The sequence below is a fragment of the Agelaius tricolor genome, unplaced genomic scaffold (genome assembly GCF_023055355.1).
Source record: "Agelaius tricolor isolate 1412-34295 unplaced genomic scaffold, bAgeTri1.0.p SCAF_17, whole genome shotgun sequence".
NCBI classification, from domain to species: domain Eukaryota; kingdom Metazoa; phylum Chordata; class Aves; order Passeriformes; family Icteridae; genus Agelaius; species Agelaius tricolor.
The window spans coordinates 11,985,057-12,011,151 of NW_027269277.1; the positions used below are offsets into that span (position 1 = coordinate 11,985,057).

At 43.8% G+C, this 26,095-nt stretch overlaps 1 protein-coding gene across 5 annotated transcripts in view; it reads left to right on the top strand.

Moving 5' to 3' along the window:
• Positions 1-26,095, top strand: part of PAK3 (p21 (RAC1) activated kinase 3) — a 126,989-nt gene that overhangs the window by 63,143 nt on the left and 37,751 nt on the right. The window lies entirely within an intron of this gene.

The following is a 26,095-nucleotide window of genomic DNA, read 5'->3' on the forward strand; positions in this document are numbered from 1 at the left end:
TTTGAGCTAGTAGGGAGATACTGTAGGCTGCTCCTTGAGAGGTTGGAATTTAATGCAAATGATATTCCATACTCTAGTCTGAAGGCTGTCATTGCTGTTCATCTGCTATAGAAAATACATTTCCTGTCTCATACACGTGTAGAGAGCACTGTAAGTTGGCACATGGCACTGTTACTCAGTGCAGGGTTTCCTTGGAAAAGTCTGATTTTATAACAACTTCAACAGAATATTCATGCTCTTAGATGAGTGGCTGTTCCTGTGCTGACAAATAAAGCATTTTGGCCTTCTCATATTCCTGTAACAAAATGAAAATCACTTATTTTCTAAAGCATCTGGTGCCAATTCAGTCTCAGAGCTTTCTGTGTCTGCTCTAGGATTTCCACTGGGCTCGGAAATCTTACCAGACAAGCTCAGCATTCACCACTGGAAGAATCTGGAGTAACTGGAGGGCTTTCTTGTCCTGGAAAGAGGACATGAAGCAGTTGCCCTTGGCAGGCTAAGACTTGCCAAATGCCTTGTATTTCCTGTTGGAAGCCTATTTTTCCATGGAAGGACTATATTACTTTCACAACTGCAGTATCTGTTGGTAAATATTGGCTTTATGCAATATTTCACTTCATGCGCTTCACTTCAGCAGAATATCAGCAGTGCAGTGAAATAAATGTGCTGCACTGGGGCCGTAGCATCAGTATTCTTTTACTGTTTTCAGTGGTAAATACTGTACCTATTATTTTCAAAGCATTTGAAAATTCATTAGAAATAAGTCCCTTTGAGGAACCTGTAGTCACAAGTGTGATTATCTCAGCCTTGGAGTTTTAGTCATGGCCAAAGCTTCACTAAATGTTGTCTAAAAAGAAAGAATAATGGACTCGAATTATTCTTTCATGGGATTGCTTCATATGAAGGCAGCATATGGCCTTCCTCCCTCCAGTTGTTCTGAGGTGGAAGAAACAAGTACAGATGTAAAGTCTTCACAAGGAGCAACTGAAACAGTTGGCTCTGTAGCATTTTGCACTTGAAGTGAAACAGAAATGGCTCTTTTTGCCATGTACCTTTGTAGGGTATGGAAAGAACTCTGGGATGTCTGAAGATACAAACAGGTAGAAAGCAACTTACTCCTGTCTATGCATCCTTAGCAGAGGAACACTGCTACTTGTTCCATTCAGTGTGTGTTACATGTGACTGCAGAGGGGTTATCCCGAGGCCACTTGGGCTGTGCTCCTTCTCTCTCCAGTTCACCAAGACAAGTGTTTCATGTTTTCTTAAGAATACCTTTAAATGGACATTATTTTACCTCGTTTTGAAAAGGAACTGGTATTTTTACAGCTCAGGCTGATATATAACTAACCTTTTTCTTTCCTGAACAAGGTCATTACATCATGATGCAGTAATCCTGTCTGTGGGATAAACCATCCTCTCTCTGTGTCTCTGTCTGCTGCTTTTATCTATGTTTGTGTGCACGGTGGGGAGGAGGCATGAGGGGAGAGAAAAAGTTTTGATTCTGGCCAGTTAAACTGTGTTTAGGGAGAATAATATGTGGGTTGTGAGATGCAAAGGGCTGTTGTCTCAGAGCTATTGCTTTGATACTTTATCCACAAAGAGAAGCTCCACAGTCTCAAGTCAGAAGAGCCTGGGGATGAAATTACACCTTTGTCAGGCTATGACAGGTTAAACTTTATGGAGATGCAGGTAGCAAATTATCCACAGACTGAATTGCAAAGGAGGGCTTTAAAATGGGCTTTAAAAACCTGCTGGGGAGATTAAGTGGATAAAAATATTTAGCTCTTGTGCCCCTCTTTTTGTCATAATGCTTGAAGCAATCTGTGAAGGAAGGAGGGACAATGTTGTTATCTTGGTCTCAACCCAGAGGAAGCAGAGGGATGGAGTAATGGCACTCTGGGTGGAACAGGGAAGAACAGGAGCCAGCAGCAGGACCCAACCATTTTGCTGCCTGTCTCATTCCCTGGCCATTAGACTAAGCTGCCTCTCTGCTTGTTGCAGTTTCTAATTTGTCTTGGATGTGTCTGTGTACTTTTTCCCGAGTCAGTTTACACCACAATATGTCATTTATGGCTAGCCTGGGGTGTGCCCAGTGAGGTATGGTTCAGAACTATTTTTGATTCACTTACAAAGGGATTAGGTGACGTGGTTGCCTGGACAGCAGGGGCTGTACTTGGTGGGTCTCTCCCAGTCCTGTGTAACCTGAGGTGATGCCATCTAAGCTGCAGCAAGATGCCAGTGATGTAATTTCAGACTGTCTGGCTTGAGCACCAGTGAAGGCAGGGAGGCTGCACATGTGTAAGACAGGCTGAAGCAGAAGACAGACAGGGTTTGATTCAAAATGAAACCAGGTAACTGAGCAAAGTAGAGCAGGTGTATTAGTTGTTGACTCCATCTTCCACCTGCTCTGAGGGGAAATTGCCCATGCTTATTTTACTGAACAGCTCTGAGTCTGTTGCAGATTAAGACAAATAACTAAGTTGAGTCATCGAGTTGTAGTGTCTCAACAAACTACTTAAAAGGATGTCAGGTCCTCTCTGTGGGTGGGTGCTAAAGTGGCAGAACTATTAGAGAAACATCTCAAATCACATGAAGACTTCACTGTTAGCATCATGCCAGCTTTATGGCAGAGCTAGAGCATGTGTCTTCCAGGCTGGAGGTGATAGACACCCGTGGCTGTCAGCAGGACAGGACTGTGATGGACCCCTTGCAGGTCATGCTGACATGGGCACAGTGCTGCACTCACATGCTTTTGTAGCTCTCAGAGCAGCAACATGCATCAACTTGCTTTCAGTGCAGGCAGAGAGCTCAGATCAGGCTGTGCCCATCTGTGGAGACAGCTGTGGCTGAGCAGTCCCTGCTCCAGTCAAAAGGGACACCAGTAATAACCACTAGATACTCAAGATAATATTTCTATACTTTGTACTTGTCCTTAATTTATTAAATCCCCAAATGCAAGAGTCTCCTTATGGAGATTACATGGCTGACAGTGTTTGCATCCATGTTTTATCTGTACTGACTGTTGATGCAGGTAGGCTCTGTGTAGTTTGGTCCAATGTCAATGTTTTAATGGAGAAGGGAAGATTTCTAAATTAGATTAATTTATTATCTTCTTTTATAATTTTTTGTTGCTAGAAAAATTCTAGCAAATAAGTGTGTACTAATTTGTTTGGAGTATTGTTTTGCATCTGTTGTATTCAGTGCAGGGTCTCAGTGTAGTGCAGATGAGAATGTTTGGACTCAAATTCCAAGGTGTTGTCCATGTTTGAGAAAAACCATGGCCAAAGCAGCACTTCCCATTGACTGACTTTTCAGCAGCCATTTGTTATGGTAGTTTCGACTTTTTTTTCCCTGCCAGGCTAAATTTCAAAGCAGCATTGATTTGTGTTTCTTCATGTGACTTGTGATTTGCTGAGTTACAGGTGACAGCAGCTTTCCCCAATCCTTAAGGGGTCATTCTGCATATGTGTGTGTGTTTAAAAGCTGCAGAATCACATTTTAAAAGCAAAGTCCTCTAAACATGCTTAGCTGAGTGTAACACCTTCCCTTTTGCACTTAATTTTAAAGCCAAATATTATAAAAACAACTCTCAGTGCTTTGATGTGGGTTCCTAATTTTCTCATTGATGCCATTAATATTGCATGCCCAGTTGCTCCTTGGTGGATGTCAGTGCTCTGTAACAGCAGCCATCTGTGAGAAAGGAGCTGCTTCCTGGCATGGAGTCAAATTTAGGCCAGCTGTAGATGCTGGAACCACATCTTAGAGACTCTTCCTCTGGGCTCTCCCTTCTCTGTGCTTTGCCTGAGCAGAGTTTCTGGTACCCAGAATCCCACAGCCTGTGGAGCTGCATTTCTGTGTTAATGTCTGAGCCTCACACTCTGAAGAGAGAAGGTAGGGCCTGAATTACTGCCACACTGTGCTTGTGCTGGTGGCATTCCAGAAGGTTCCCCTCAACTCAAGGGCTTGCCCATGCTCTTTTTAACTTTGAGCAGTACTTGGGATGTCTCCCCCTGCACCCCTTCAGCACAAGGGGTGTTTTATGGGTCTAATAAAACAAGTGAAAATGCAATTGCAACTCTGGCCTCATACTTCAGGGGAAGCCAGGTTTTCTGTTGTTTTTTTCTGTCATGTTGGGAAAAACATTATCTCTCTGCCCTTTAGCTTTAATTTCTAGGCATATAACCAGGTTAGAATTGAGAGAGCAGGGGAAAATGAACAAACTTTAAGCAGCATCCCAGCTAAGTCTTAGATACAGGGGATATGTGTCTTGCCCTATGTTCAGTTGTTTTGCAATTGAACTTCTGGGATCTGAATGGATTTCCAAGCCTGTGTCAGAGCTCTCACAGAGAGGACCTGACAGAGATTACTGTCAGCAAAAAAATAGTCTGTCAGTACTGTTTTCTTAGTCTGAGTTAACTGCCTTGGGGTGTCATGACACACCTTCTAGCCTAGAGGATAGTCCTTATGAAAAATAATGATCATTGGGCAAATTCTGCCTTCAATTACATGGTCTGACCTCAGCTTTTCATTTAATTTACAGAATTGGGGTTTATAAAAAAGCTGTGTTTAATAACGCATCAATTCTTACATTGATGTGACTTCCTAGATGGCTTTTGCAATCAGAACTTGGTCTCAGGATTTCTACTGTTTTCCAGCACACATTCTTCCTTTCTGTGGCTACCTTCAAAGTCCTTTCCCTCTCAAGAGGGAAGATTTCATTTCTCAAGAGTTCTTGGGACAGGCATTTTCAGATCACTGCAGGCATAGGCCAGTTACTCAGAAAAGAGCTTCAGCCCTGGAGGTGCTTCCTTATAGACAGTGGAAAGAATACATGGTTCTGCTCTCCATGCAGCCTTTGGAAGAATTGAAACTTGATTTTAAGAGCAAACAAACCTTCTGCAAAGACTTGGGAAGTGATCCATATTCATCTCCATTTACACATCTTCAGTATCAGTTTTGTCAGACTGTGATCATATGTTGCACTTTATGGTATAACGCCCCTGAATGTAAATTAGATCAAGACACTCTTACAGTTTGCAGCAGCCAAAGTTATATTAGTGCTGATGATAATTGCTGAAAGAGTATAATGATTACCCAGATAATCATGGCTGAGTTCCATCAGAAATGCTGAATGCTCACCTTCTGATAAAGGGCCCAGCTTTCAACTGTTGTGAGACTTTTCTGAGCTGGGGATGTAAAAGCCCAGAAAACTGCCACAGATTCTGTCTTGGTGGCTTTTCAGATACTGGCCACATGGAAAAGTTTTGTGGGATCAGAAGATTGATTAGGACAGGGTCTATGCATTTTTTCCCTCAGACTTCTATGCCATAGAAGTCAGTGGAATTGGTCAGAGCCAAAGGGGCAGAGCAGCTTTCCTCTTCAGCTCACAAGTCATCAGAGATTTGTATTATCTGTATTATATGTATTATTATCTGAATCCTATTTCAGACTTAAAGGAATGCAGTCCCAAATCCTTCAGCAGGTCCCAATTTTTTCATTGCAGATACCAGAACCACTGTTTAACTACTGCTGTGGTGATCTTGGAGGCCAGGACCTGAATGGTCTGTGGAAGCACCAGGAGCTGTCTCAGTCATGTAGTGTCACAGAATCAGAGAATGGCTTGGGTTGGAAGGGACCTTAATGATATCTGGTTCCAACTCCTTGAAATGGGCAAGGACACCTTTCAGGAGAGCAGCTTGCTCAGAGCCACAACCACCTTGGCCTTGAACACTTCCACGATAGGGACATCCACTTTTCTGGACAACCTGTTAAAAATACAGAATAGTTCCTGAATTTAGGCAGGTTCTTGGTAGTTTTAATCTTGGCTAGGCCCTGAAGCTGATGTCCCAGATATATCTCAGTATGTCTAAGTAACTTCTGCTTGGAAGATGAGTAGAAGTATTTGCTTCCCACATAGATGAGGCAACTGGAGATAGATTCCCATGGGAGCTGAGCACTGCCTTCCATGTGCACCTGAAATGGGCAGTAATTTCTCTGCTGTATTACTCAATCCCATCATATCCTTTAGATATGATTTATGGATCATATGGATAAGGTTTATGGATAAGATGTTTAGCACAGGAATTTTTTCCCAGGGAGGTCCATGTATGGATTCAGGTGGAGGCCTTGCACAAAGAGCAAATGAGCTGTGCAGTGAGTTCTGGAAGTGTTTTCTGATCAGGCTGGTATGTCTTTCTGAAGGAAGAGTGAGAAAAGCTTTGTTTTGACAAAGAGGACATGAAGGCTCTCTGTTTTGTGGTAGATGCTATTTGTTGACTCCTTCATAAAATCCTTGATGGAAGAAAGAACTTTTTATGGTGGAAAGTGCTCATGCCAAATAAAATAAGAGGTGGTGACTTGAAATAGAATTAAGTATTTCTAGGAGAAGCATGAAATATGTTCTATTTTCAATGCATGCCTTAATGCCACAGCTTAGAGTTTCCTTGATAGCATTTCTAATCAGCAGGCTCTTATCCATTCCCTACCACTATTAGTTGCAGCTTAATGATACATAATTGTATTGGTTCTTTATCACTCAACTTGCCAAGTTGTTAATGTCTTGGAATGCAGGATGGATTTATTGCCTCACTGTCTCTTGATGCAAACACATATTTTGCCAAAGCCTTTGGGAGGGCGCATTATCAGAAATTGTAGACAACTGCACACCTAGAAGTAAAGGTGTTGCATACTGATCATCTTGCTAAGTCCTTTTAATGTCACATTGTCCTACATTCACAGAGTTTGGTAAGAAGGAGATTAGTGAGAAAACTGAATGATAAACACTGATTTTTGATTTGGGCAATACATACACATAAATTGAATTTTTGACAGCTGTTGCCAGCAAACCATCAAAGCAAATTTTTTACTGAGGGTCAACAGGTAAAGAGTAGAGGTGTGTAATTCCTGGGGCACCAGAGCAGCTGCAGTGTTCTCTGCTGGGGCAGGTGGTGATGCTGCAGCTGGGCAGGAGTGCATCTCTCCTCCAGCTTCTGCATGGAAGTCAGCCTGGCCAGCTGCTCAGTAGGGCACTTGCTGCTGGAGGTGTCTGTGCCTTGTGCTGATGTGTCAGCTGGAGAGGCAAACTCAGGAGCACCTTTCAGAACTGCAGGCACAGCTTTGGCAGCAGAGTAGATGTTGCTTTGGTCTTCTGTCTTACAAAAAAAATTGAAGGTGATCCGTGCTGTCAGTGTTGGAGGAAGAATCATTCCTTAGAGATTCACAGAATGGTTTGGGTTAGAAGGGATCTTAAAGACCTTCCAGTTCCAATCCCTCTGCTATGGGACACCTTCCACTAGACCAGGTTGCTCAGGGCCCCATCCAGCCTGATCTTGAACAGTCCCAGGGATGAGGCAGCCACTGCTTCTCTGGGCAGCCTGTGCCAGGGCCTCACTGCCCTCACAGCAAAAAATGTCTTCCTAACATCTGATCTAAACCTGCTTTCTATCAGTTTGAAGCCATTCTTTCTCCTCCTGTGACTACATGTCCTTGTAAAGCATCTCTCTCCAGCTCTCTTGTAGCCCATTTAGGTACTGGAAGGAAGTTCTGGGCTTGTCAGAAAAATGGGAGCAGTCTGACTGTTTCACTTCTAAATTCCCTGCTTTGAGTGGTGTAGACAGCCAGTGTAAACATGCTTGTGCAAATTCCAGCCTTTGCCTTGATCCGTTTTGTGCAATTGGATTGTCAAACTAAGTAGTACTGGCTGCTGAAAGAGTTAGGATAGAGTTTAGATGTGTTTGCATTGCAGTTTAGATTATAAGAAGTCATTTTCTAGGGAGAGTCTGGCCAGTGTGTTCCATGTTGTCAGCTGGGTGAAAGAGCTGAAGGAAAGGCTGATGAGTTCCAGTAGATCAAAGTCCTGGTGGTCCTCTCCTCCCCTCTGCTGGGAGTTCTCATCCTTAGAGCCAAGTTTCAAGAATGTCTGCTCAGCATTTGTTGCTGTGGAGTAGGAAATTTATCCCAAATCCCTTTGGTGGCACTTTAAGTTAAGTCAGCAGATGTTACACAGAAATGGTTTAGTACAGAGACATCTTCCTCTCTGCCAGTGTTTCTGGGTGAGCAGGAGCTTTGGCAGAAGGGCTGCTTCAAAGACTCTCCCGGGACATAGCGTTGTCACACAGCTGCCTTTGCACGTTAAGAGTGTGTGGCCCTGTGCCCATCTCCAGAGCTCTTTTAAAAGGTTCCAGGCCAAGATCATCATTCATTTGTTATAACTCACATGTTGTGCTTGGATAAACTGATTTGTGTTGAGTCCAGCATCACAGGTTCCTACAAAGGATAGATCCAAGTTGCCTGTGGCATGTATGTCAGATAGCCATGATAACAATGGGAAATAACAGCAGTCCCTCACCTTCTACCTTTTCTAAGCCCTCAGCAGTCATTAATGAATTAATAATCTGCACAGAATCCCTGGGAAGTGGCCAGCAGGTTGTTTTTTGTGGGAGGGAGGTTGAGTGGAGGTCTGACATCCTTGGACTCATGACAGCTCATCTTGTGATACTCTCACAGTTAAGTGGAATCTGAGCTCTCCCTGTTGTGGGGCCAGGTAGGAAATAGTTTTGTCTTTGATATCTCCCTTTAACCAGGATCTGTTAAAGGAAATAGATCCTGGTTAAAGGGAGATATCAAAGACAAAACTCTTTTTTGTCAAACTCTTCTTTTGAGAAAAGAAGAAATGCTATTAAGATTTCATGGGGGACTAGAAAAATTGTTCTGGGGAATCTGGATGTCCTGCCTTGCACCTACAGTGCTGGTGCCTGCACTGAACCCAGGTTTCCCAGCCCCAATTCTGTGCTTTCTTCAGCTGCTTCTTAAGAGAACAGAAATGCTCTTCCTTTTCTGTTTTCTCCAGAGACACGTCCTTCTGATGAAGCCTTCCCAAACAGTGGCATATTCCCATGAAAAAATTCTCTTTCAAGCCACTGACATGTAACTTGCTGAAAAATTAATGAACAGTTCCTGTCAGAGACTTTGCCTTTCCCGTGAGCATGGCCTGTTCCTATCAGATGCCTTCAGGGAGGCAGAATCTGAAGCACAGGATCAGTCCCAGGTTACCAGGGATTTGTTACAGCATAATTGTAGCCACCGAGAAATGAGGGAATGGAGGCACATTGTAATTATGCAATTGGCCAGAGTCCCCATGATAAGTCAGTTACAGACCAGAGGAGAACATCTGATTCTTGGCATTTCCTCCTGTGTTCCTGCACAGGGAGGCAGGATGGGAAGAGTTCTTCTGAATTTTGGATTTGCTTTGAGTAGTGAAGGCTATTTGAAAGGCCTTAGCTCCCATTAAGAAATTATGAGGATGTCAATAGTAGAATTAATTTTTTGAAAGAAATCAGCCACAAAGAGATGTAACTGAAGATTGGGGGATGGTTTGTCAGGGTCTGCAAACATGCAGAGGGGATGTGATCAATGTACATAGGCAGGAGAGTATTCAGTAAGGAATGTGACCAGCTGCACTTGCTCCTAGACCTGTAGGCAAGTATTTAAATGTCAGAATATGAAGGTGAACATGTGCAGCAGTACACTAGGGCAAAAGATTATTTTGCTGTCATTGTTTTCAACTGACAGTGATTGCTGTTCCCTGGAGTACAGGAGATGCTTTGTACAATTTAATTCAGAATATAAATTTGATGTCTTAGGTGCTGTGTGTACAGGGGGCAGAACCAGGGCGCTTCAGTTGCATTTCTTAGCTGGGGACCTTACAACTGCTGGTGGTGAATGCTGGCTTGCAACAGGAGGAGTTTGGGCTCTCGAGGTGTGTATCAGGGAGAGGTGATGGCTTGTTTGTTAATTTATATCATTTTTGCATCCATAGATTTATTAGGGCAATTTGTAATGGTAATTTGATCTCTGTGCATTGATTTCCTAATTTGTAAGCTCTTTGCAGACTGGTGCCTGTGCTCTGGCTGGCTCAGGTCAGCTTCATTCAGCTTCTGCTGCTGAGGGTGAGCTCTGTGTGGCACGGGCTGTGTGTACAGTCTGCCCTTAGTACCATTTCTCATTTAGGCTAAAAGGCTGAGACTTTCAGCAGTGGAAAGCCCAGGATTCTGGCTCTTGCTCTACACACAAGTGTGTGATTTGTCTAATAAGAATTCACTGATTACTCCAGAAATCCTTTGAGATTACTAGAATTATTTAATTGTAGCTGGTAAAGGGCTTCATAAACCTGAAATAAATCACTCTTCAGATGCCCAAAATGTTAGCATTCTATAAAAATATTTTCTAGACATCGATACAAAAATATTTTAAAACACGGGAAGTAATACCAGAACAAGATCTGTAAAATGTTGAATTTATGTAGGAGCTGTTGCAGGCTGAACAGACTCTGAAGATAGTGAAATAGTAATAAACCATGGTGTGATGGCCCACATTTTCCAGCAGAGGCTCGTTCCGTGTGCACCATCCTGTGTCAGCCCAGATTAGACTTGCAGGTCCCAGGATGAGATGGAGAAGGGTGCCCACTGCTACAGCAGGACTTCCATGTGCCTGGCATGCCCAGAAGATGATACAGGGCTGCCCCTTCTGAGCCATGGGCTTTGCCTTCACGCTTTCTGTCCTCCCAGGGTTTCTGCATTTATTAGCTGGCAGCTTGGCTTTGGCTCCTGTGGCAGGCAGCCTGGTTTTCAGCATGCAGAGCCTGAGAGATGCCCTTGACTTGGGTGGGAGCAGAGGGAATGCAGCCCTTCTCATGGCTGGGCCAAGTGTGTCTGAGTCACAGAGAGGGCAGGCAGCCAGGGCTTTTCCTCACAAAGGCAAGGAAGCTGAATTCATTTAGTCCTTCAAGGAGTGTTTAGCTCGCAGATTGGAAGGGTCTGTAGAAATCTGATACAACATTACTGGAGTCTATTCAGATACTTTGGTGGAAATTCAATAAGACTTGAAATGTGCTAAAGTCTTTGCACTTTTAGCTGTAATGATGATGCTGATAAGCAGAATTGAATTAAAGATAATAAAGGAGAGAGCTGTCTTCCCTGGACTGTTACCTGGTTTCTCTTGAATCTCCAGAAGTGTCTGCATCTAGATTATTTCAGGTTTTGTTTTGTTTCCCTGTGGTATCATACTTTAGTAAATAATTTGTGGTTCTTTGTGACAATTTTTCTTTACTCCTAAAGGAAGGAGATCCAGTTTCTTATCCCTTTTGGCTTTCAAGTGTGTAGTTGCAAACAGCCTCTACCATGTCTCTTCTTAACATTTCCTCCTGTTTACAGTTGTGCCTACACCATGGGAAAAGTTTACTTAATGCAAGGTAAATATTTTCTCTCTTCTAGTACATTAACATTTTATTGGTTTATTTTGTTTCTGATGACAAATAAAAGCTGTTTGAGGTGCCAGAAATCACTAATTTTGCAAAAAACCTGTTCATCTCTTAAAATTGAGTGGATACTTTCATTCAGGTATAAAGACTAAGCAAATAGGGTGGGTGGTCATTGCCTTTTTCTAGAGTGTGCTCTTAAGTTTCCCTCTGAAATTTATCACAAGGGGGAAACAAAACTCTGAACGTTTACAGTAGTAGATCTTTGGCTGGTTTTCCACTGTAGCTTTCTCCTATCCCAGGTCTGTGTATCTCTGTGCTGGGGTGGATCTCCTGTCTGTCAAGCAGTCCTGGCAAAGACTGGGGAGCAAGAGTAACTTCTTGCTGTAGCTTGTTTTGCTAGGATCAGGGGCACTCTAATAGTGCATGTTGTTGACAGAAGTTCTGAGGATGGTGCTGGCTGGTGTATCATGACATGTAGTCTTGCAAAGTCAGCAACCTGGCCTATCAAGGTGATGGTGTTGCATTACTGTCTGTGACACTCCGAAATCACTTGCAGTCTCCCATTATAATGAGGTGATAATTTGGTGTGTTAATGCACTCTCTTCCACTGGGACATGGGCACTTCATTCTGTAAGGTTGCCCTTTCTGCATGTCTGCTGTCATTAGTGACCACCGGGAAGTGCTGAAGGCTGATGCTCTTTGAAGAACAGGGGCAATTATCCCTTGGAAGTGCTTCATGGGGTTGTTTTCATGGTCCTTTCTCCTGGCTTGTGACCCAGACAGTGCTGGTGACTAGTAAGATGTGCATGGACATGTCACATTCCAGGGAGTGTAGCTCCTGGCTCCTTTTCTGTCTGAGCAGATGCACTTTGTGAGCTGTAAGGCATCACCTGGTAAATGGAATGGGACACTGGCTTCCCATACTTGCTCTTCTTAGGTTTGCTGCTGAGGCACCTTGGTGTTGCTGTGAGCTGCTGTGTAGGACTTTGGTACCTCAGGGCTGGGCAGGGAAAAGGAAGCATCTGCCCAAGGCTGTAAATTAGGGAGGAGCTGACAAAATCAAGCCAGTAGCAGAACAGCTTCCTGTATAGCAGCCTCTCTGAGTGGCTGAAGGGACAGGGCTCCAGCTCAGGGAGAGGCCTTGGGGCTGTGCTGTGTCCCCAGCTCCTGGCTGTGCTGCCTCCAGCCTTGTCCTGCTTAGGAGAGCAGAGGGATGATGAGCAGCCCTTCGGCTGGGGTGGGACCCATGTCTGGCCCTGACCCCACCCACTGCTGCAGAGAAACCCTTGGGATGAAGGGGCTTGGCTCTGAGCACTGCAGTGTGTGCTGATGGCCTCAGATGGTCCCAGACTTCAGAGTCTGCAGAGCTGCTGCAGCTCAAGATGCTCATCACATCTTTGGCTCCAAGAATTTCTTTAAAGGCCTCAGAGGTAAATGCAGGCTAGGAATTAACCTCACTGAGAATAAGTTCACTCAGTGATGATTCTTAGATTGTGGTTGGTCTTTGTGGCCTGTAATTTAGTGTGGCTTTTAATTGGTTTAGTGTATTCTGTGGTCTTCCTTTTCTGTTACAGTTTTTTAATCAAAACCTCTTTTTTTAAGGCCTTTCAGGGACAGAAGTTTTTACAACAATGATAATATTTCTTTATCAAATGTGTTTATCATTTCATGTTTGCACAGTCCTGCTTCCAAGCAGTGGATGGTTCTGTCAGTTTCTGTCAAGCTAAAGTGATAATACCTCTGATTTTGTGAGGGGCTTTTTTATCAACAGCTTGTATTTGCCCACTGATCTCAGAACATTTTTTTATTCTACATCTTCAGCATTCAGTGACATTTCTCCCATCTAAGATTGCCTCTTATCACTGCAGCTGGCTCTGCAATCCAGCTGGAATCAGAATCATCTTTGATTTAATGGCAGAGCAGTAAATGTAGCTGTAGAAGGGCTGCCAGCTTCTTGTGCAGAGCCTGACTATTGAGAGTCTCCTGAGGTTTTATTGCAGAGATCCTTCTTTCTACAGGATCATCCTCAGGCACTGCCTTCACTCTTGTTATTCTGGAGAAACTGCATTGTGGAGGCATTCTGCTTCCTGTGTGTGTTTACCCCATTGCTCTGAGCTGAGCCTTGCTCTTTTTCATATCTCTCTGGACTGTGCTTTCTCCAGACCACAGAGCCTGGGTTTTCAGGCAGTCTCTCCTTGTGCCCTGGGTTCCTTTAGTCACATTCTTACAGTGCATGTCTGGGGCTGTCACCCATTTCACTGGGGGACCTCTGCTATCCCTTCAGTCACACACAGACATGGTGATGCACAGCTTTGTAACCAGAGCATTTAATCTTTGCTTCATAATTTTGCCTGAACAGTAGTGCCTTTAGACAGGTTCATTTTGTCTGAGATCAGACAATATATCAGCTGTTCTGGGTTGGGTTTTTTTTAGATACTGACCCTGGCAACAGCGTCTTGCTCATTTTTCATCATTTTCTGCCACTTATTAAAATTATTTTACCTCCAGTTTTCTTGTCTTTTCCTCCTCAAGGACAGGTAAGTGTAAAGGCTTTGTTCTCATGTCTGTTAACCTTTTATTCCTAGCAATCTAGCATTTCCAGAGTATTGGTATTTGGTATCTCCCCAATACTTCCTGTTTTCTCAGCTCATTGGAGGTATTTTGTTGTTCTTTCTCTCTCTTCTTCACTTGCTGTCCAGTTTGTTGACACTGTATTATATGTACTGTGTGCTGACTGACAGCATGATTGCTGATGATTTCTGAAACTAACCTGGCTCTTTATTAGGTTCTTTAAAATCTGATAGATGTGGCAAAATAGAAGCAACCTCTTATCTGCATTAACAGCAAGGGAAAGAGACAAGTTCCTCACAGAACCATAAAGAACACACAAAGACAGTGAGTAACTTGTCTGAGGTTATTTGTGAAGTCTGTGGCAGGTATAACATGCTTCTACTCTCAGCACATGGTTCTGCCCATCAATATGTTCTGCAAAGAGACAAAACGAGAGGTAGATCCCTGCTCCTCTCCCCTGGTGAAGAGCAGCTCCAGGTCTGTCATGAGGCAGAGCTGAGGCTGCTGTGAGCCTGGACGTTGGCAGTGTGTCCCATCTTCCCACTGCTTCCACTGTTACTTCAGGAGTGGGGTCTGGAAAGAAATATGCCTGTGCTGCTCACTGTGGGTGTGGGCATCTTGTAGCCAGGTACCCATTTGAGGTGGCAGTTTTTGCTGGGGAGCAGCAGATTTGTTGCTGTCTGTGTGCCCATGGAAATGCTCTTTACAGTTCCAAAAATCAGCTGGAGTTTGTCATGGGGTGGGACATGTTGGGGCACAGGCCTGTTGGAGGTTCCAGCTGTGGTTCTGTATGAAGCAAGCCAGGAGACCTCTCCTGCTGTGTGTGCTGGCCAGGCTGGAGGCCATGAGCCATCAGTGCTGTGTCACTGCAGCTGGATTGGGCCTCTCTGGCTGTGTCAGTGCCCTCACACAGGCTCAGCAGGCTGTGTGTCCCTCCTGGGATCCGTGCCTGGGACAGCAGTGCACCTCCAGACCCTCTCCCTTGTTTGTATTGACTGAAGAATAAAGACAGGCAGAAGAGATGTTAAGGTTTTCTTGGGCAGCTTCTCTCCTTGGGTGCTGCTTCTCTGATGTCCTCCCCATTTCTCAGCCTGCTTTTCTTCTTCTGCAACATGTAACAGTGCAGCTATCATTCTGTGCCTCATAAATACCTCAATTAATGTACTTCGGTTTTCTTTAAAGCTTGAAGTTGTAAATAGTAAGTAGAGGTGTCAGACAGTAGTAGACTTCAGCCAGCAGCAGAGTAAATGTTGATGCACTGTTTTAAGAACAAGTTTCTTTGCAAAGCTTTTATGCCATAGATCTGATGTGTGTGGCACAAGGAATCTATTTTGGGTCATATTGTTATTCTCTTTCCTCTTTCCTTACTCTTTTATTTGTTTTCTTGTTTTTGTGCATTTTGATGGTTTCTTATTTTGGCCACCTTTGACCTGATACAAGATTGCATTAGTGTCAGCTGCTGCTCTGGGAGTTGGTACTTTTGTACAGATTTGCAGTAGGACCTGCAAAGGCTGCTTTAGAAGCACTTACTGGGCAATGGAGGCAGTTCCCTTTTACAGGAACTGTTGCAGATGGCTCTACACATTTTGGACAGAGATCTTGACATGAGAGTACTGATGTGTTAGGAATGGAAATGTCTTGGTTCTTGTCTGCTTATTTAAAAAACTTTGGGTCCTTTTGCACCAGTGACTTGGAAAAGTGCTCCCACGTTCTGTAGACAAGGTATCTGTGGTTGTACAGAGGAGGTCAGTGGTTTGTCCTGGCAAAAATTTGCAGGATACAGGAGTGAATCCCAGAAGTGTGAATCCCTGCTGGTTGCTCTAACTGGGATTTGTAGCATGTGTGGTTTCCAAAACCAGAATAGTCCCTGCTGGCTCAGGTATTCTCCCATACAGGGACTGAGGCTGAGGTGTCCTGGATGCCACCACCTTTGGGGGCTTTTTGTCCCACTCCAAGTCCTTGCCTTGGTGGTTGCAGACTCTCTGCAGGGGGCTATGGACAAGTGCAGAGGAATTGTGGCAAGATCCTCAAACACCTTTATTTTTTCATTTAGGTCATGAGAGGACAGTGAACTGTTTTCCTGTTGTAATGTGAAGTGAGGCAGGAAGGAATCTCCACTGCTCCACTACTCTGAAGCAGAAGATGATTTTTTTGAGCAATGAAGCATTAAGTGCTGAATCCCTGTTTAAGCAGTTTAAAAATGCCATACCATTGTGGTAGCTGAGGAAACAACAGATTTTCTATGTAGATCTTGTTTTGCTTTCTGCATATAGGTGTCATTTCTTCCCTGACCTATTTAAGAATAGCATTTTTATATTTGTTCTCCTAATCTTTCCATCCTGCTGCTCTGAAGCAATGTCTTGCTGGCAACTAGAAATGAGTGAGTGCAGGCAGTGACTGCTCCATTTCCCCCTCTGCCTGCTCCAGATCCATGATACCCCCAAGGTAGATAGGCCATTATGCACAATAAGATCACTAACGTAGCAGGTGAATATTAGATATATGAAGTTAGTCAGCTGTAAATAAAAGGCCTGGCGAAGAATAAAAGGCAAAACGTTGTCCCTGAGGAAGTAAATTGGGATATGATGCCTTCCTGCCCTAGTGCCCTAAAGAGTTGATGCAAGATCTGGACCATATTCACCTCCCACATGAAAGGCATGTGGCAGCCTGGGCTTTGCCTTCTCCTTCCTTGGAGGCAGGAGCTGTGTCCTTCCAAACATACCAGAATGCCTTGAGAAGATTGGTACAGCAAATCTTCTTGTGTGGTGTTGGTCTCTGGCTCTGCTTGTGGGATTTGGAGGTTTCAAGTCCATCCTGTGCTCTCCTTATTAGTGGTTGTTATCCAGCCCCAGTAGCTATATCCAGAGGATTCCCTGTTCTTTATTTTTGCTTCTTGCTTCTTGTGATTTGTCTCCCAACTCTGTGTAGCAGTCCTGGGGCGGCCTTGAGTTCAGTCTTTTACATGTCAGATTCATCCTCTGGTGCATGGGTTTAGTGTTCTTTACTACAGCAAGTTTCTCAGCTAATGTTTGCAAAGGCAAAATGAGCTAAAAGGTAACTAGAAGATGCTAGAAATGGCAACTGTCTATAAGTTTCAATTATTGCATTATATTGCTGCTTCCTTGTCTCTTCCAGAGTTCTGTGGTAATTGTTGGCTTGGCCTGCATGTCTCTGCTGAGCCATGGGCCAGTGGTTTGTCAGCAGGTAGCTGTAGTCAGGACAGGCTGCCTTCTCCCTTGTTCCTTCCTGGAGGGCTGCACACCTCTCGAGGCAAAAGCAGCTCCTGCCCTGCCTGTGGGGGCCATTGCAGGGAAAAGGGCTGGGGCTCTTGCTCTGCTGAGCACTGAGAGTGTGGGCTGGAGTGGTGCTAGGCTGGGAGTTCAGAGGGTTGTGTTTATCATGGCACACCTTCTGGAAGTGTGTCAAGCAGAGAATAAACTGTGGAAAAGCAGAGAAAGCAACAACACCTGCAGAGGAACCAGGGAAACTGGTCCTTTATTTTTTTTACCCTTCCTTCTTCTTCCAAACTTTTGATTTTTTTTTTTTTTAATGTAAACAAAATGAAGAACATAACAGGCAAGATGACTAGGGGTTTATTAAAAGCAGCCTTAGTGCACCAGCTGGAGTTCAGTAGGAGTTTAGGCTGCCCAAAAATATGAATTAAAAGACTTTTTTATATATCTAATTTTGATTATGGAAGTCCAAGCAAAAAGAAGCTTCCTTTGATACCCTTTATAAGATAAGAGAGAGAATAGTGATGGGAGCAAGCTTAGATCTGCCAAGCTCTCTGATTGCTTTGCCCTGATTGCTATTTTTTAGCATGGGTGTAGCTGTGGATCAAAACTCTGCTTGAGAGTGGCCAAATTCAAGCTCCTGTGCTGGTGGTTTGTAGTGCTGTGAGCCTTTCCTGTGCTGCAACAGGGCAGGCTGTGTGAATAAAACATGAGGTGTCTGTCTTGGGATACTCTGGGTCCATTTTAAGATGGTTCAGTGAGGTTGGTGGGTGAGTGTTGTTCTGCTGAGAGTGTAGACAGAGCCCACTCTGTGGTCCTGTGCATGGAGCTTGGAGACAAACCCTGCACCCAAATGGATCCACACCAGGGAGGCACAGGAGGTGGGGAAGAGCAGATAGGAGGCAGGAGAACATGGTAGAGAGACTCACAAGCTGTCAAGGGCCAGCAGAAGAACTAACAGTTCAACCTGCACATCCTGAAGCTGTGTTGACAGAAGAAAGCAGAATATTCCTGCCAGCATGAAGTGATGACATGGCCCTTATGTGGTTCCAGATGCATCAGTGTAATGGAGCTTTGTATCTTCTGCAGAAAGAGACACCCAGGATGTGTAAAAGCAAATAATTGCAATATCACAGAATGATTTTTCCTGGGCATTTCTCACGTATAGGTGGGGGAGCCTGCTACCTTGCTAGGCTAATGTTGATTCCCTTTCAACATGCCTTTACCAGAGAAGATGAGAGAAGGGGTGAAATTTTTGTGCTGAGTTGCAACAATTGGGATCTTTGAATGTAATGAGATTCTGCTTCCCACCTTATTAATGTGAATATTGTCCTAACCCTGGCAGATCAATCATTCAAGGTGCTATTACACTCTTAACTGTTTCCAGGAGCAGGCCCAAATTTGGGTTTTCTGGACCACTTTGGGGCTTTGACTGATCAGCTAAGTGAGCCACAAGTGTTCAGCTTGAACCTGCCAAAGATGCAGCATTTGTTACAGAGCCTTCCTGTGGTGAGGGAATCAGACTGGTGCATTTTAATTGTCTGTAGCTTACAGTAAGGGCTGGTGTCTCATGCCTGATCTTGGACAGTGCTTCAAGATTAGCTCCAAGTTGCTGATTCAAATTAGAACTCAAACTGTTTGTCTTGGTTGTTTTTAATCTGAATTAAGTTAATGAAATTTTTATTGAGGCATTTGTGATGTTGGTGTCTCTGTTAAGTAGCTTGTCTTTGTTTACATTTGAGTCCTCCTGGAGAGCAAAAGTGAACCTGAGGTCTAAGCTCTGAACTAGGAATAATAATGTCCATATGGAGAATTATTTCAGTCTATCTGCAATGGTTTAAATCCACATTTCATTTCACACAGTCTCTTTCATGTGTAGACAAGGGCAAAGGATGCAATCCTGTGGAATGTGGGATATTTGAGAGGCACAGTTGATTTTGAGACATCTTTTCCAGCTTTGTGGAGCCCTTCAGCTGTGTAAATAAAAAGCAAAACAGGGAGTGGGGTTTTTTTGTTTTTTTCTTGCATATAAATGCCTTTTCTAGGTAGTTTTCCGTAGTTTCTTATCTATCCCAGAGAAATGTTTCCTACTACATTAGAAAAAAGCTGGTCTGTGGTATCCTTCACTGTTTTTTCCTTTAGCTGCTTCTGGAGTGCCCATCGCTCTGTCAGTCTTGGCATGTCTCCAGATTCAGTAACTTAGAGCACTACTTTTTGTTTCAAACCATGATTCAAAAACACATGACAAAAGTACCCATGTAGCTGTCTGGGTTTGGGTATGAGTGGATGGAGGTGTTGGTGGCTCTTCCCAAGGCACTCAGGAGAGTGGAAACTCTCCCCTTGCTCTCTCTGGGTGGCAGAAGCATTCTTGTGATCCAGGTGGCTTTTCTGCATCCTTTTTCATCATCACAGGGTATGTCCATAGCCTGTTTATCATATGAAGTAAAGTCACTTTTTCTATCAGAATGGTCACCAGTTTACAATGCTGCGAGGTGCTCACTTCTGTCACTGTAGGAATTACTTCCTTTCCTTGCTGTGCTGTGATGATGTGTCATGACTGAATGCCTGGACAAGCTTTAATGGGGAAAGCTGTTTCCCTGCTGCTCACCCTCTGTACACACACTTCTTCCCCTCCCAGGTCATGCAACCTTCCCAAAGCTCAATGGATTTATGAAGTGGCCAGGATTCCAGCAGGAGCACGATTTGAATGGATTGCTTTTGTTTTGATGTGATAAAAAAACACCCACAAAGAAAATATTTTGGGCTAGGGGTGTTCTCCAGCAGGGTGGAGAGGAACTCTCTCCAGTTTTTCTTTCATAGTGTCCTGCAGCTATGCTGAAGCCTCAGCACCCTTGTTCATGTTATTTCACATCAGGCACTGCTTAAGCACAGCCCTTAAATACACACCTAACTTTAAACATTGCTGGCTTTACTCTGCAAAAGTAATTCTGTTTTGCCTTTTTGGGGCCATGGCCTGAACAGTCACAGCTTTGTACAGAAGGGGAAAGTGAGAAAACCTGGGCAAGCCCCAATACTAGTTGCACTTGGAAGAGTGAAGCTGTGTGAGGAGTGGGAGCAGGTCCGGGGTGCTGGGAGTCTGCAGAGCAGCAGCTTCACCACTGGGAAGAGACACTTAAGGTGGATGTGCTGAGGGGGGGTGGGTCTCAGAGATGAAAGCCAGATGTATTTCCTGAAGTGTTGCCTGTGGTTGCATTGGCAGTATGCAGAGAAAGAGTTGAAGAGTTGTGGAAAGAAATATAGTTTGGTAGGTTCTGTGTTTGAAGAGGGGAGATGGGTCCTTGAAGGCCATGAACTGAGAATGCTGTTGAATGCTAATTAAGCAAGGGGGAAAGTATATTTTCAGGTTATTTCCATCAGTTGTGACAAGCTCCACTGTTTAATTCCCAGCTCTTAGCAATTAAGCTGGGTGATTCAAGATCCAGACAAAGGACATAATAATTTAAATTCTAAGAAATGTTTAGTTAAAAGCATTAAATTCACAGCTACTGCATGAATATACTTTCTGTATTCATTGACATTCTGTATTCATTATTGCTACAAGTACACTGTCAAGAGGGAATTTTAAACCAATATTAGTAAGTCACTATGTAAAACTCTTAATGCTGCAATTCCTAACAGAAGTTTGTTTATCCCATCTCAGAATGGATGTTTCCATTTCAAATACTTGGGACCAAGGTAGTTTAACTGGGATACAACCTGAATTCAAAATGTGCCCTCCACACAGAGAGCTTCTTATGAACAGCTAGTTCAGAGGCCAAAAGTTGCTTGTAGCAAGTACAGAGGATAACTTCTGAATAAATGAATATATTGGAGGGAATCATAAGCTGCTTACAGGGTGTTTGCAAACAGGAACAGAGAGTACATTCATCAAAGAAATTACTCAGTGAGAATAATTTGTTCAGCTCAGAGCATGTTTACCTGGCTGTGAGGGGAATGGGGAAGTTTAATTGGCAAATGTTTGTATTGTGCTTTGAGACAGTTGTATGAAAGGGAAGCGTTCTTGTTGTTTCTAGGGTTATAATTCCTTCTGTAGCTTGTGTGAATGCAGCCTTTTCTTCAGGGTTGTGTAAAGAAGGGATGCAGTGGTTGTTTTGCACCACATGCACGTGGGGGAGGTCCTACAAAAGATGTGTTCACTTCAGAGAGCACCCTGGCTGTGTCTGCCCTGCCTGCAGAGCCAGCCCCACACACCTGCACAGTCTGCAGGCAGCCGAGGGTGGAGGCAGCTGAGCACAGACTGCCCTGGGGGTGTTATGGACCCTGATACCCAGACAGAATTGTCTCTGCTTCAGCTGATGCTGAATATGGCCATTTTTTATCAAAAAAGACTCAGTATTGTATTTTAACTTATCCAAGTTTTACAGAGAAGACAGGAAACATCTTCCACAAAAGTAATGAAATCATGACTTCATCTGTTCTGTCCAACTCACTGTCTGCTCTTTAAAGGAGCTGTGAGAAAAATGCAAGTAAACATGCAAATGTAGGAGAGCAGATACAGGTCTGAACTGGGCTGGGAAATACTCTGTAAATACCTGAACAGAGTGTCTCAGTACTCAATATCTAGAGAGAATCCTTCTCAGTTACATCACCATTGATTTTTGAAAATGGATAAGTGTCACTGGGAGCAAAATTTGGCCCATACAACTAAGTAATAAATATCTTTTTGCAGGAAGTATATTTATAAACAAAGAGCGAGCCTTGGATCTTCAGGTTACATTTGCAAAGCTGCTGCCTGAAAATTGGCATGGTTCCTTCCAGTCAAGTGATCTTGGAGACAGTTTTGCTGCATCCCAAGCTGCAGTGGTATCTCTGAGGCTTTGGAAAGGAACACCAGTGTCTCTGCAAACAGGATACTATTTGTGAGTTTTAATTGGAACCAGTCGTGTTTGAAGGATGCAGACTTTGAAATAGCAGGGCTAACCTAAGAAAGCTGTTCAAGATCTATCCACAGTGTTCCCCAGATACACAGGGGTGAAGAGCTTACTGAGATCAAGGCCCAGCATGAGGTTCTGCTCTGAACTTGAACTGAATTGAACAAATCTTTTGTGTGTATATTATGTTTTGAAGACATTTGAGTGCTTCAAATATCTTCCTTCCTCTAGCTTGTCAAGGACTATATGCAGAAATATTACGAGACAGGCTTTTTGCAAAGGGGGAATTGAGTCACAAAGAAGCTGAATGCTATACATTTAAAGTCAGTGTTTGTCTTCTCACTTAACAAAAACTGGTGATTAGAAGAGGTAAGGAGGAAGGAAATGGATGTTAGGTCATCTTCTATAACCCTGTCATAGTTATGCAGAAGCAACTGACCTGGCTGAGAATTTAATTTTAGCTTTTGCCCTTTGGCTGGGAAACTTTAGCTAACACACTCAAATTCACAGTTGTATTTTGGTACAACACTCTGTCTCTTTAAATGCTTCCTTAAGGCTGATGGGCAGTGACAGGATTTTTTCCTGGAAGCAGGTAGTTGTTGGTCACCTGTCCTCTTTGTTGCTCAAGTATGATTATCTTAGAAATTCCTTTAAAAAGGGTTACCAGCACTGCCTTGGTTGCACTAATGGGGTCCTTGAGGACTGAGATGAGGAAAATCCTGTTAATTGTGCACTCCATTCTCTTGGTGAGCATCAGCTGGTCTCTCCAAAAGCTGTCCCTGCTGACAGCCTGGGTGGCTCTCATGGTCCTGGTGGGTATGGTCAAGTGCTCTGGTAGCTGTGGTGTTTCAGCTTACAAACCAGCACAACCCTACCAAAAAACACCACACCCCAAAACTCCCAAGCAATTAAAAAATGCCTGAAGAAAAAAAGAGAAATAACACCAGAATTTGATGGACTGAATATATGGATATGCCAGAGTAATTTCCAATAGACAGAAAATGTGTTTTGATGGAGTTAGTCAGAAGTAGACTAGCAGGACCAAGGACTTGTTATAATGACAGGAAAACCTGGCCCCAGAATAGAGTATTGGAATAGGATCCCAATATTACTGGATGGAACGTGCCTGGGCCAAAGGTGGCAGCTGTGGTGTTTCACCTCAGAGACACCTTTGGTTGGCTGGATGCTGCAGCTGGGCTCTTGGAACAGGTCCAGGCATGCAGGAACTCAGTTTTACCTCTGGTGGAAAAGCTTCAGGTGATGGTGGAGGGAAAAGGGGACGGATTCTGCCAGAGGGTTTAATCCAGAGCTTTATTGCAGGGTCACAGATCTCTGAATCTTGTAACAGCTCCTACAGAACCCCGAACTGCGTGGTCCCTGTGTCTTTTAAGCCCCAGGGAGAGGGGAGGGAAGGGGCAGGTGTGCCACCAACCAGGTAGGAGGGGGGAAGGCTCAGGGGACAAGTGACACCTGGATAGGCCCATGACCCCAGGGCTGAGAGCATCTTTTGAGCTTTTGCCAATCAGACGATGCCCTTGCTGGAATGCCAAGATTGATGGACAGCACTTAGCAAGGGGGCAAGGGGGAGGGGGAAGGTATTGGCCCACCTGGGAGGGACTGGGATAGCTAAAACAGGATATTGCATCACACTGCAACAACAGAGTATAACTTGAGCTATCTGTAGTTGACATTTCTCTGCAATGTAAATCTGAGAGTTTTCCCAGCTGAATAGATCTTATTGACCCTCCATTCATTACAGGTTTTCTCTAAGTTTGGATTGGAGTAAATCAGTACAAAATACTTAAAATATGAAGTCTTACATGATAGTGAATGCTCTTTTGTAATGATGCTGTGGTACATGAAAAATCTCAGAATTAATGGAAGAGCAGATAGATTCCTCTGATCAGGAAAACCATAAATCTTAAGTCTTTTGGTGTGTGTTGCTTTGTGGTTTGCTTTAGTCTTGATTTAGACCAGCTTTAGAAAGTTAATATCAACCATTAAACCTTCTAAGCTATCTTCCCCTGCTTTTTTTTTTCCCCTGGTTTAGAAATGAATAAAAGAGCTTTGTACAGTTCTTGAAACTGAGCCTGAAACAGCTCTGAACAAAATATAGTGTTCCTTTCAAAATCTTGGAAATAATTACATCATAGGCAAATTGGGCCAGAAACTGTTAATAGTATTCTTTGTGGGATGAAATCCCGTGGGAGGACCTATTTCAGCAGACTGGCATTGTTTACAAATAGATGCAGTGACAGGTACAGTTGTCCCATTCTGAGGGACATCTGTAACTGTGGCCTATAATGGGCTTCTCAACATAACTGCCTTGCTTTTGATAGCAAGCTGAAAATGTGCCTTGGTGCTCCTGTGGTCACCTTCACACTGATCATCCTGGGAGGGAAGGCTGTATTTGGCACTGGAAAACTACTTGTAGGTGGCTTAAAGAGAAAATAAAAGCTTTGCTTGTATACGCTCCTGGTCTTTGAGAATTGTTGGAGATACAGAGAGCTGTGTCCAGATGTCTCTGCTGGGCTTCATGAGCCAGGAACTCTGCACAGAAACCTGGGCATGATGGACCTTCCCTTCAGCAGGATAACAAACACAGCACATGTGGATCTCCCTGTACCATACAGTGGTTTTCATTACTGGCTCCCCCCCCCGACACGTTCCTTACTAGAAAGCCTTCTGCATTTCAGGATGGAAATCACAAAGATTAGTAATATTAACTGTTTGACCTCAATCTACAAAAGCATTTAGTTCTCTAGGTAAGTAGGCTAGTCTGTACTTGAAAACTACACTGGCACAGGCTCTGATCTGGCACATTTACAGCTGTTTCTGGGTGATAAGAAAGCATTTTACTGCCTGTTTATGTGCTTCTAAAGGTGGGTGAGCTGTGTTCCTCCATCACCAGAGCACATCTTTACCTGGACAGTGGGACTGTGTGAGCAGGGCCTTCTCTTGGGAACCAGACACATGCTGGAGACCGTGGTTTTTCTGAAGGATCACTTTTCTTTCCCAGATGGTGTGGTTCAAATGACAGACACACCTTTCTCTCTCACAGCTGCCTCCCATATATTACTCCATTAGTTACAAGTGTGTGATGTTTTCCAAGCTTTTAGGTCTGAAGGCAAAGCTTAGAGAGCAGCACCTGGTCAATGGCTGCCTGTGGTTCAGTGCTAGCTGCAGGTACAGGTGGAGGTGAACAGCCCCATGGTGCAGGGGGGGTCTGACACAGGGTGAGCCTATGGTAGACATCCTCTTTGCATGGTGAACACCCATTGATCTACCAGCAGAGCAGTTGTTTGAAGTCTCCCTAATTTGCTGTAGGGAAAAGATGCTGCAGAAGGTCAGGTCACTAATTAAACAGAAACCGGTTGAAGGCAGCTGGGAAGGTGCTCATTCAAACTGCTCCCCTGATGGAGGTGAGCAGCTGGGGTAAGTAGCAGCTTCAGGTGTGTGTTTGTGAATCAGGGTCTCCAGGATCACTGCTCCATGCTGTCTGTACTGGGGAGAAGACTGGGACCCAGCTGTTGCTAGAGTTTTCAGCTGTGTGACCTTGGGATGGGTTGTGGGATCCCATGGAGATGTGGATGTCTGGGGACAGATGCAAACTAGAGGTGTCATGGTGTATTACATTTGTTGTTTTTTTCACTGGACTGGTGTTTTGAATCTCAAATCTGGCTTTTTGGGATTTAATTTAGATGAAATTAAAAATGTAAGTCAAGTAATTTTAAAAAGTGATCATTTTATGTGTGGTAATTTAAAAATGGTAACAAAGGCTAAAATGCCCGTGTCATGAAAAATGTCTGAAGTGAACATCTCTAAATGTTTCAGTTGATCATTTAGCTTTTACTTGTAAGGTAACATCAGTTAAGGCAATGTGGATTTCATTATTTCCTATGAATGTACCACCCATAAATTTGGCAAAATTACAGTTATATCAAAATAAATGTGGTTGTTGAAAATGTTAATCTCCATTCTAATAAAAAAAACCAAAGCAACCCAAGACCAATGGAACCCCAAAAACTCTCAACTGTGTCAGCTTTACCTGACCAAAGGAGAAGCAGCTGGAGCTTCAGGACCTCTCTGTATGTGACAGTCACCATGTTTGATTGATAGTTCTGGAAAAAGCCCTACATTTT